General features: G+C 46.9%; 1 protein-coding gene across 2 annotated transcripts in view; it reads left to right on the top strand.

Annotated features, from left to right (window-relative positions):
* Window positions 1–12,480, top strand: part of MARCHF4 (membrane associated ring-CH-type finger 4) — a 171,600-nt gene that overhangs the window by 148,977 nt on the left and 10,143 nt on the right. The gene's annotated exons all lie outside the window — the stretch shown is intronic.

Here is a 12,480-nt window from a genome sequence, read left to right on the forward strand (position 1 = left end):
ACGCTCACACCGACTGGCTGCGTGGCAGGCAACCAGGAACATGCAAGGCACTCCAGTACTGAGGAATGCAGCCCCGCCGCTTCTGAAGGGATGGGACTGTTTTCATCTAATGCTGTGTTGATTGTTCAATCAGGGATTGGAGCAGACAGGCCGCTGGGTATTCCCCAGCAGGCATTTCTGAATTTGATTGCTAACAGTTTGGCAGCTCTCCACAGAGCATGTACAGAGCCAGTCAACCGAGATGGGCCTGAACCGCCAAGTTTGGATCCACTTCTGAACTCTCTATGTTGAGTTTGGCATTGGGCCCATCACTACTAATAAATTCAGAACGCCCAGCTATTTTATTCAAAAGGGTTCCCTTTTCTATACATTACCTTCAAGAATGCTTGGTAATTTTCCTCTTCATACAGTGCCTCTGTGCAAAAGGACCCCATAGGTCTGTTTGGTTGCAAATAACATGTGGTGTTCTCCGCTCCAATGAGTCCATTTATTAGTATTTAATGAGGGGGAAATAAATGATGTTCTCTGAAAACATCCCAATGGCCTACGTTGTGCTTCAGAGGGGGATAGAGAATGATCCCGTGTTCTTGCCCTTCCACTAAATACTGCACTGGAATAAAGCACGTGGTGGGACTGGGCCCCGCTGCCCTCTAGGGTTAGAATCAGAAATGTTCATCTGTGTGTCTGCTAATAGCAAATAGAGATTCCCCTTTAGCTCACATGGGGAACATCCTGTGCTCTCAATATAAATGACACCATAGTGCGAATTGTAAGGCCAGAACTAGTCTTCAGACCATCCACTCCAAGCACCTGCATTATGCCAGGCTGCTTTTCCCAGCTGCGTGCCTGCCCAGTTGTCCTTGCTGTTGCAAAGGTTTTCCCTTTGTCCAGTCCAAACCTTTCTGAGTTGAACCTGCAGTGCTTGTAGGTATGTCTGAGCCTTCTGCTGGTGGGTTGGGTTTCTGCCCGCTGATGCACCAGAACAGGACTCGAGTTAATCCTGAGGTGGTTTTAATTGGTCCTTGTGGGGGTCTGGTAAGGAGTCGGAGGTGGATCAGCTCTGCTAGGTGAACTCACCAGATCACCCTAACTCCATCCAGGAGCCCCGTCTTCCATGCGAGTCCTGTCCTGTCTCCCACTCCTGCTGGGTCCTGATCCCTGCCAGGTGGCCATGGGGCTGGAGGTGGAGGAGAGCTGCAGTGGCCAGGGGAGGGACAGCACGATCGTGGCAGGAAGAATCCACTCCCTGCTCAAAGACCAAGGGAGCAGGGACTCACCTCCAACTGCAACGTGGAGGACCCGGGCTGCTTTTGGTGCTATTGTTCCTGCTCGCTGCTAGGAGAGAAGCCTGCGCCGTGGGCAAGAGGGGAGAGAGAGAGGAGCCAAGTGAATTCAGCTCTCATCCCTCATCATAGATTCCTAGACGGGACCTATTCATCCTTTGGACACTATTCGTGAGTCCCTTATCTGTGGTGGTGGTCTGTCACAGGTGTGTCCTAGCAATTAGTATGGCCAACGTTCAAATCAGGATCCACAGAGTCTGTAGGCAAGAGTACCACTGGCTGCTGAGGGATTCGTGGGAATGGGTCCAGATTTGCTAAACTAATCTCAGCTGGAAATTGCCCATCAAGACATCAGTCATTTTTCTGCAGAGACAACATTGGTGCCACCAGCAGCCTAGGTCCTCTTCTTCTAATGGCAGAGGCTTATGGTGTTTGCAGGACACAGGGAGAGAAGCCACCTGATTAATTAGAAATGCCAGGGCTCCTGCATCCAACATACTGGCCAGCACGGCACCCTTTTGGAATGAGAAATGCTGCCCTCCTCAAGCAGTTCATTGAGAACCGGAGTGTATTAACAGGAGTGTTGAATTTAAGGCATTTTACTCGGCCCTGGTGAGGCCTCACCTGGAGTACGGTGTCCAATTCTGGGTATCACACTTTAGGAAAGATGTGGACAAATTGGAGAGAGTCCAGAGGAGAGCAATTAAAAAGTGGTAAAAGGTTAAAAAATACCTGACCTATGAGGAAAGGTTGCAAACCCTGGGCATGTTTATGTAACCCACACACCTTCTGGGTGTAGTTTTCTGTCCCATCTGGTGGCACCAAGACCACTTAGAAAGAGATAAAAAATGAGTCTGCTCTACAGTATTAGCTAAGAGCCAGCTGGCTTTTAGCTTATGTGGTAGAGGCTCGTGCACTAAGCTCCAGCGGTCCCCAGTTTGATCCCGGCCGCTGACAACCGGGGTCTGTCGGTGTTACATTTAGTCTTGAGAAAAGAAGACAGAGGGAACCTGATAACAGTTTTCGAATGTGTTAAGGGCTGTTATAACAAGGATGGTGATCATTTGTTCTCCTTGTCTACTGAAGCTAAGACAAGAAATAATCAGCTTTAATCTGCAGCAAGGGAGCTTTAAGTTAGATATCAGGGAAAACTTTATACCTATAAGAATAGTTAAATTCTGGAATAGGCTTCCAAGGGAGGTTGTGGACTCCCCATCATTGGAGGTTTTTAAGAACTGGTAGGACTAACACCAGTCAGGATGGTCTAGGATGGTTTATTTAGTCCTGCCTCAGTGCAGGGGCCTGGACTAGATGACCTCTTGAGGTCCCTTCTAGCCCTACAATTCTATGAACTTGGTAATGAAGCTCAGGGGATTCTGCGCAGGGAGTTGTCATTGCTCGCTGGATCAAGAGAAGCTTTCCTAGCTAAAGAACGGGCCATTGAGTAAAGCAGAGAGAGATACTACATTCTGTGCCATTCTGGCTTTCTTCAAACTGGTCTAATTGCAGCCGAAGGATCTGGGCTCAGGTCTGCCCATCTCTTCTTCTTAACATACACACAACGTGCCTCAGGTGGCACGTGACCAGGATTCATCACTGAATTTGGTCCATTGGTTGGATCATTTGCTTCCACGGGCCAGGCCGGGGACCAGCAGGGAGTGCGACAGGCATGCTCGTCTGTGCCTGCCCGTTCCGCCCACTGATGCATGAGATACGATTCCATTGACTTCACAGCCGTGGAGGCTGTGGGTAGAGCAGCGCGTGCTGCAGGTTACAGGGCAGGGGGAGAAGGAGGCAATTTGCAAGATTGTGACAATAAAGTCATTCTGCCTGAGTGTTTTCTCGTTTGGGTATGAGAAGGAGCTCATTTATTGCTGCCTTTATTGATACACATTGCCCTTTAATCTGCGGCTTTATTATGTCCATGATTTATTTATTTCGAGCAGGGGTGGGGGTTAACTTCCAGCCAGCAGCAGGGAATAAAACAGGAATGAGAATCGTGCTCTGGTCAGGGGGAGGATAGGCCCTGGCTTGTTGTTCAGGTGGGTAGAGGCTGAAGAACCGGACTCCCAACTCTCCGTACGTGTGTGAGGGATCCCAATAGTAACTGTGCATGCTGCTGTGTGTCCATTAAAGCTCCCCTGCCAGGTGTGGCATCCTGCAGAGAGCTGGCTCTGTTGCTTGCAAACAGACCAGACTGGGTTGCTGTGCTCTCGCCCAGTCGAAACTTGGTGGAGAGACACCCTCCTTAGCAACACACACTTTTGCTCCAGGAAGTGGTGGAAGGGAGTCAGCAGGCAGAGCGCCTTCTTCCGAGTCAGCCTGGAACCCCTGCCCCAGTGTGGTGCTAAGGGGTGCTGTGTGGCGAACGTGCCACCTTTCAAATGAGCTGTCACACCGCGCACCTGAGTGCTTATGGGCAAGAACGCTCCCCTGGCACCTCTCAAGCGAGCAGCTGCTAGCCCCAGCCTCCTGTACAAATTCCAAGGTGGGTGATTCCAGTCTGCCATCTCAATTCCCCTTTCAGGTTCAGTTGGATAAAGTGTTCTTTGTTTCCCATCCCAAACATCTGTGTGGGTTGCCACTAATTGCAGCTGCAGCTCAGTGGCGGGGGTAAAGCGTTCCCAGGACGTGTCATTTGTGTATCAGTTTGGAAGGCACTAGACGACTGCAAGCCGTTATGTTGTCATCGCCTGGAAACTGTGTCCCTTGCCTCGGTAGCATCCTGCAAACTAGAGGATGCATACACACACACACGCGTGTTGTAATGATCCTTCTCCTTGTGGAGCAGGCAGTGTTGCAACCCTTTGAGATCTTGACACATTGGATTAATCTCTCCATTGTCAGGATTTAGCCTCTAGCTGAAACTAAGGGTAGGCATTAGGGGCTGTAATGTTGTCTGTTTGTGGTGTGATGGCTTCTGAGAAGGGACCTGCTGCTCACGGAGTTCCACCATATGGTACGCAGGAAGCAGGGAGCGAGGGGAGGTGGCTTAGAGACAGGAGCTGCCAGTTTTGGGAACCAGGCCTTCACTGTGTTGTCTGAGCCTTTGTGGAGGAGCCATATTTGAACCCAAAGGCTTTGCAAGAAAGGAAGAGTCCCCATACAGGTGCCAAGATCTTTCCCTTAGCACCAAAGCCACCCGTGGCCTCAGTGAAATAGACCATCATGCTGGCTAGGGATGATGTAAATGGGATACCTGTGGGAGAAATGTGCTGCTCTAAAGGTAGGAGACTAAAGGGAACAGCTCTGATGCCACATGATGGGCCCAGTTGAGGAAACTGAACAGAATAGCAGCAACATTGCAGCAGCATCCAGAGGCCTCATTGTGGGCCGGGGCCCTATTGTGAGGGGTGCTGTACAGATACACAACTGGGAAGGGTGCGTAGCCCCAAGAACTCACAATCTCACATAAGACGAGACACAGCGAGTGAGTGAAACAGACAATAGAAGGGAGGGGGAAATTGAGAAGGAGAGACATGGTGAGGTAACATGTTACGAAGGCTCCCATTGTGCGGAAATGAGCCGTTACGAATCACGTGAGAGTGGTTTCTCCGTTGTCGCTTTGAATGGTCCGCTCAGAACAGCGAGGTGTAATAGCACTGACTGGAGACAGGTGCAGCGCGCCATGCTCTTCTTTATCCATCCGAGCACCAGAGCCACATCAGACTTATTGCCTGGCCTTTATTAGAAACTCTTTCCCGTGCTTCAGTTTCTGACTCCTGTGTTTCACGTATGCTGTTTCTCTGAACAGACGCGCAGGATTAGCTGTCTGCAAGCAGCGGATTGTGGAAATGAAATTTTCCATCAGCCATAGCTCCGCTCCTCAGGCTCAGGCTGATCACCCGGAAAAGAAACCTCTCCAGTTCTGTTTGGGGACAAAAACAACATGATTGAAATCAGGAACTTGGATAAATAAAATGAGACAAATTCCTTCTTCAAGGAATTAATGAGCCAACCCCGTGCTCCATGAGCCTCTGCTCTCATGTCTTTGCTGAGTGTTTGTGAAATTTCATTGGTGTAAGTCTGTCCATCCAGCCCCTCCGCCCCATTCTTTAATGGCCTCGCTGTGTCTGATCTGAAACTAGGCTGTAAGCGCCTTGGAGCAGGGCTCATTTATTATTATTATTTGTATTACAGGAGCAATGCCCAGCCAAGGATCAGGGCCCTGTTGTGCTAGGTGCTGTAAAAACACAACAAAAAGGAGGTCTCTGCCCCAAAGTACTTACAATCTAAATATAAAACAAGAGGCAACAGGTTGATACAACAAAGAGGGAAAAGACAAGGTAACAATGAGATGATTATGGGTAGCATGGTAAGCAGTGGTCACAATGCCCCAGCTGCCTACCCATTGGTGGGTTTATCTGCGTTGTGAGGCGTTGAGCTCACTTTTGAGAGCTGTGACATAATACATGAATATTCTCTTTCTCTCTCGGCACAGGTCTGGGCCCATACACGTGCTCAAATACCATGGTGGTGAACATGGAATGAGAACCTGAATAGAATACGGAATTCAATCAAATAATAAGGAAACGAGATAGAGAGTAGGAAAACCTGCATCTAATGGAGAGAAAGGACTTAATAGAAAGAGCGAGCTCTTTGCATGTGGGGTGGCAGGCTGCCCTAAGCCAGTGTGCTAGATTTAGGGCCTTATGCTCCCTCTCAGACCAGGTGGGAAGGGGAGTCAAACTGGGTGCCCCACGTATGAAAGGTGGGATGGAAGGAAAAATTCCTCAGCACCCCTGATTCTGCGGGAGCCCCTCCTTGTTGACACCACAGAGCTGGGGCTTCGTGTGGTAGCCATATGCCCCAACATGGTTCTCTAGCAAACTCAGAGACTTCTATCCTGAAGAGGGAGTTTTTGAAAGGAGCATCCTGAAGGGAATGGAGGGGAGCCATGCTGTGATGCAGGGAGTGGGGAGACTGGGCAGCCAGGCCAGAGGCACTGCCCACTCCCAAACATCATGAGGTCCATGAAATTTCCCCATGGGGCATCTTGAGGGTTCAGAACCCCACCTGCCCATTCTGCCTTAAGGAATGGCTCCTAAGCACACACGGAGATTCCAGCAGAATTTGACTCCTTCTACAGGTTTCTCCAGATAAACAAGGCCTTGAATTGGGAGGATTCTCCCCAGTTAGTAAGAAAGGTCCTCAGAGTGATGGTACATCTGGGAAGAGGGTCTCTGGACCTGCCTGCAGGAATTTCGAGTTATATTTTAACCCAAATTTGTTTTGATGAAAGCATACAATTTCTCACAACTTGATATTAATTGGCTGACTCCAGCTCTCTCTTGGAATTTACTGTTTCAAATGAATCACCTTTACTTCCGCCCCTTGCCCACTCCTCTGCTCAGTTCCCTTTTAATTTTACAGCTTCCTGAGCTCGGCACTGGGAAATCGATAAGTAATTTAGAGCCCGGCAAATACAAAGGAAAACAAGTTATTTTGCACTTTTATGAATATTTTGAAGCCAGAATTGTCTGAAAAAACTGGGGCTCAGTCAACGTCACAACCGATCCACCAACGTCACACATTAAACAGCATAAGATCATAGACATTTATAATTAGAAGGCTAGCAAACAAGAATTTTTAAAACTACCCTCTTGAATCAGGCTGTTCAGTAATATTTGTGGTAAGCTAATAAAAGAGGATTTACAATCCCAGCTCCATGCTTAATACTTGGGAGAATGGATCTTATTCCATAGAGGGTATTTTACAGATGAGGAGAAAATATCCAGTTTGGGTTCTTTGACCCAGGGCTTAAAGTGATCTCAAAGAAATACTGAACCTGGCAGTGCTCAGGATGGAATTTTATCCCCTTTTAGGGATCAGACAGCTCATTTAAATACATATCTAATGTTCCTTCTCAAGGACTGACCCACTTTAGAGCTGCTTCAGAGGTCTCTGTTTCCTTGTCTGGGTGTGGAATCTGTCCAAAATATCCCAGAGGAGTGCTGCTTTTCAGGGGCCTGTCCTATGCCTGATGTTAACAGTTCTGAACTGTATTTCAAGGGAGGAAACAAAAATCAGACTTTGTGTGATGACAGTTAGGTGTTGGGTTGTGATAAGATGACCCATGACGAGAGCTCTTCAAATCTCAAGAAGCAGGATGGAAAAAAATCTGTGATACTCTAAACTTGACCCACAGTCCAAGCTCTGTTGTTCCAGAATAGCCAGCTGTTAATATTGTTACCTTTTTTGACGTGAGCAGCTAATCAAAGTTCAGGGCCCTGCACATTGTGCCAGTTGGGAGGAGAAACTGCACCAAAGATAATACCAGATTCCATCATCAATCTTGTTTATTTAACATGAGCAGCAGTGAAATAGTTAACCATGTGAACACTTGTGTTGTCAGAAAGTCTCAGAGCCAATGTCCCACTGAGGGGAATGGGGCACTTCCAGAGCTATCATTTGTCTGTCACACAGGAAGCACTGCCTCAGGTCACATTCCGAAGGTCTTCTTCACAACCAGGAGGGCTAGACACTCAATTTTTATTTAAATTGGAGCTTAAATTCTGCAGATGCTGAGCTGGACACCAGAACAGTGCTGATGCAGTTTCCCAATCAGGGGACATCTGGTAGACACTTTCATCCCTTCCTAGTCATGCTTTGATTATCAGGTTGGAACAAAGCCTCTATAGCAAAGCATAGCTCCGTTGAAATTGGCCAGTTTTACCCATTTCTCATCCAACCCTTAATTAGCCCACAACTGCTCAAAAATTTTGTGAACTTTTCAGAGAGTTTCCAGCTTATTACAAACCCCAAAATGAGTGGCATTCCATATGGTGGTGAGTGCCACTGGCAAATTTCACTAGGCCCTAACACTGACCTCATGACATCTTTTGCAACACCATGTTCAAAATTGCTGGCGGTGACAACTCAGTCATAGTCCTGGTTAATAAGTCAATGATCTAAATGGGATGTTGTCCATTCATTCACTTAAGGCAACTTGTGCAATGGAAGTGCAGCTACCATACATAGCTGGACATGCGGATCAGATGGTTGTGCGAGCCTATGTCTTTTTACGCAGCTAAATGGTTACCAGCACATGCATATACCCACTATACAGCATGTGTGGTTATGGTCCGTATAGGGGCAATTGCAGTCAGGAGGATATATACACATTTAACTTCAAGCAAATAGGCCTCCATGTTTTGAAAAAGGATCCTTTCACATTGTACTTGTAGGTTACATTTGATTATCATGTAACCCTTCTGCCCGTCAGAGTTGGCAGCAACAAGGGCCGGGTTCAATATCTAGGGGATCCATTCCAATAACACAATGCAAACCGGCTCGAGCCCCCACCCAGTGACCTGGGACAAATATATACCACCCCCGCTGGGCGCCTCCAAGAGGCAATACTTCCCCTCTCGCAAGCACATAGTCTGAGTGTAGCAAAAGCCTTTTAATAACAGAGAGAAACAATGTGGCATTATGTTTGGGAAACACCACCAACAGGATTCATAACACAACCCATGAGCAAAAAAAACCCACCCCAAGCAAATTGGGGCATGCCCTTTTCCCTTTGGTTCTTGAGTCCAGCAACCCCAAATCACCCAAAGTCCCAAAAGTCCAATGCCCCAAAAGTCTCTGTCCCTGGTCAGGGCAGCCCCAGAGTTCAAAAGTTTATCTGCGGAGCTTTACCTCCCAACCTGGGTGGAAATGGGACGGGGGTAAGAGGCACCTTACATGATCTGAAGCTGACCGCCCCATAGCTCCATAGCAGCGCTCCGCTCCGCCAGCCGCCCCACGAACTCCTTCGCTCAGCTCCACGGCCCACAAGCAGCTCCTGCCATCCACAAACTGCTCCACCAGCTGGCCCGCCAACCGCTCCACAATATAGCTTCAGGCTCCCCCACTACTTAACACAACACTCAGTGATTTCACTCTTTTGTGAATTCAGCTTGTAGTAGGGGAGCCCCAGTGCTGGTGCACCATCAGCCCAAAGTGAGCTCAGCAGCCTATAACTAGACTTCTAATGAAATCAAAATTAGCTCTGATAGTCCACAGTAGAGAGAGGAGGAAGTGCAATTAGCATGTAAAGCCCTCACCAAGGGGCCCATGCCACCAAGTATTAATACTTGTCCCCAACCTCTCTCCATTCACACAGTTTTGGAACCCATGACCCTTGCCTAGCGAGTGCTACTTAGTTGATGGTGAATCCCTCCATCATAACAAAAGGCCACGTACAGTTCCAAGCACAGTTCCCATAATCAGGGTAATAACAATTTATTCTTCCTGCCCCAATAACAGAGACACTGGGGATCCCACAGCAGCCAAAGTGACCATTTGGGCAGCTATGGTCTCATTCTAGGCGTGGTGGGTGTGCCTATGCAAATGAGATCGGCCCCTGAAGTTCTTTTCCACAACTTGCCACACCTCACCACCAGATGTCAGGGTGGAGCTCATCCTGACGCTGCTTACAATCGCATCTTTAGGTAAGTTTGTAACTTGTCCCCAGGTCTCAGCGATTCCCAAACCTTTCTCCCTGCTGATGCCCTACTCTCTCTGACCTCTTTATTATTTCTTTAACATTTTTATTGCCAAACAGCCTCAGCCAGCTCAGAGTCCATTGTGCTAGTCAATCTACAAAGAGATAGTAAATGACAGTGCTTCAGAGTTACATTTTGAAAGACAAACTCTTTTGCCTTCCATTTTCTAGCTGCCCATTGGAGGTTAGGATGAGCTTTTAAAGTAAATGTTTGTTCTAATAACCTGTTGGCTGCAGCCTTACATCTCAGGACAGGAAGTGCAACCAGTTGGCTGTATCTCCAGCCATGACAAAACACTCTGATGTTCCAATGGAGTTCACTGGGGTGTCGGACAGAATGGAGGAGTGCTGGACAGAGGGCAAAACAGTTAAGGTTTGGTTGATCAGTGATGGCAATAAATAGTTTCCCTCTGATGAAATGCAGTTCCACATGCAGTGTTCCCATGTTAAGTACAACTAGGGAGAGCACTTCAAAATACTTAAGTGCTTCAAATATGCTGTACTTAGTACTTAAGTACATCGTAAAGGTAGATAAAGCACCATGGTTTTTTATCCACAGATACTTTTTAAAAATAGGTGATTGAAACAATCACATACCTCCTGGATTCTGGTTGGCCTCCAGCACCCATTGTCCTGGCTTGGGAGCTTCAAGCCCAGCTCTTGCACCAACCAGGGAGGGTGGCAGCCCACCCCTTTCACTTCTGATTGATCACTACAACCAGCAATGGGTAGACTCACTCCCCAGCCCAGCTCAGTAGCAGTGGGGAGACTTGTTCGTAGTGTCTGGGGAAACCCCAAAGTACAAGGCCCCCCGTTTGGATACTTTTCTGCAGCAACAACTCTGTGACGGGTCAGTGTCCAAAGAAAAAAACAGATAAGCAAATTCTTATAACAGATAAGCTCATTCTTATCATACAGGAGTGGGAAGTACTTGCACTTCTACTTTTACTTATAAATACATAAATGCTATTTCCACAGCACACTTGTACTTATAAGGACTTCTGCAATGGCGTGCTTGGCACTCATACTGAAGTCATTTTAATTAGCACTCACGGCTACAAACCCACTGTGAAATGCAAGTGGCGAGGTCAAGTTCCAGGCTTTGGCAGAACTTGACTTTGACTCTCATTCCACAGTTCAGGAAAGATGTGGACAAATTGGAGAAAGTCCAGAGAAGAGCAACAAAAATGATTAAAGGTCTGGAGAACATGGCCTCTGAGGGAAGATTGAAAAAATTGGGTTTGTTTAGTCAGGAGAAGAGAAGACGGAGCGGGGACATGAGAACAGTTTTCAAGTACATAAAAGATTGCTACAAGGAGGAGGAAGAAAAATTGTTCTTCTCAACCTCTGAGGATAGGACAAGAAGCAATGGGCTTAAATTGCAACAAGGGAAGTTTAGGTTGGACATTAGGAAAAACTTCCTGTCATAATGGTTAAGCCCTGGAATTTTTTGCGGAGGGAGGTTGTGGAATCTCCATCATTGGAAATTTTTAAGAGCAGGTTAGACAAATACCTGTCAGGGATGGTCAGATAATACTTAGTCCTGCCATGAGTGCAGGGGTCTGAACTAGATGACCTCTCGAGGTCCCTTCCAGTCCTATGATTCTATGAGTCTTTCATTCTCTGCTGTTGCATTTATGCTTATGAAAGTTCACAGGCTGGTGAATGGGGCATCTCTACCTGGAAGCTTCTCTCATCCTGATCTGATCTTGATCGTGGCCCAGACAGAGTGAACCAACAGTACCAAGAGAAAACAAACAACCCAGGCTCTGGCCTGACTCAGTGTTTATCTGTCTGTTGGAATACTTGCAGTAGCCTGGAAGCTATTGTGCTTTTGTAATGGGTGAACCACTGTACACCGAACCATCCAACAACGTCTGATCTGGAGGTTGATATGAATTACTTCTGTATAACATCCTACTTTAAATTAAGTGTTTCAGACCAAGATTGAAATTTGATTTATTGAATAATGTTACAATATGTCAGCTAAGCCCGCACGTTTGCGGTGTCATGGTTTCTATCCCCAGGTCAGTAGGATATGCTAGTCCAGTGTGTGGGGAATCTATCTATATCTGGTTAAGCTAGCTAGCAAGGCATTTATACGGTGCCATTTTCTACGGTATCAGAGCAGCTGGGTAGAGTCCTGTATTTAGAATATTACTACTACTTACTTAGCATGTAGGTTGCATATTTTATCTTCCAGATGATTTATGGAGATTAAGTAATTAATTATCACAATCCCCCTGCAAGGGAGTTGAGTATTTTTACTATCCTGATTTGACAGACCTCATAACTGATGCACAGAGAGGGGAACTGACCTATCCAATGTCTTAGGAATGAGTAGACAGGATTAGATATCAGGAGTTCTAGTCACAGTCCACTGCTCTAACCACTAGACAACACTTCTGTTATAACCATGTGTGATGTTTGTCTGGTGGATCCAGAAAATACAATGTGTGCAGGTAGACAGATTCCAGAAAAACACACACACACCCTGTCCCAGACACAGTATTAGTGAAAATGCTATGATGAATAATTTGCATGGTTTTTCATCCATCAATATCAAAGCACTCTCCAAAGACGAGTACGTATCATATATCTTCATTTTGTAGATGATATAGCCAAGACACAGAAGTTAAGTCCTTCTCCTGGGATCACACAGCAAGTCAGTGACAGTCAGGAATAGAACTGTGGTGTCTTGATTCC

Source organism: Caretta caretta, chromosome 11, assembly GCF_965140235.1.
Source record: "Caretta caretta isolate rCarCar2 chromosome 11, rCarCar1.hap1, whole genome shotgun sequence".
Taxonomy (NCBI): Eukaryota; Metazoa; Chordata; order Testudines; family Cheloniidae; genus Caretta; species Caretta caretta.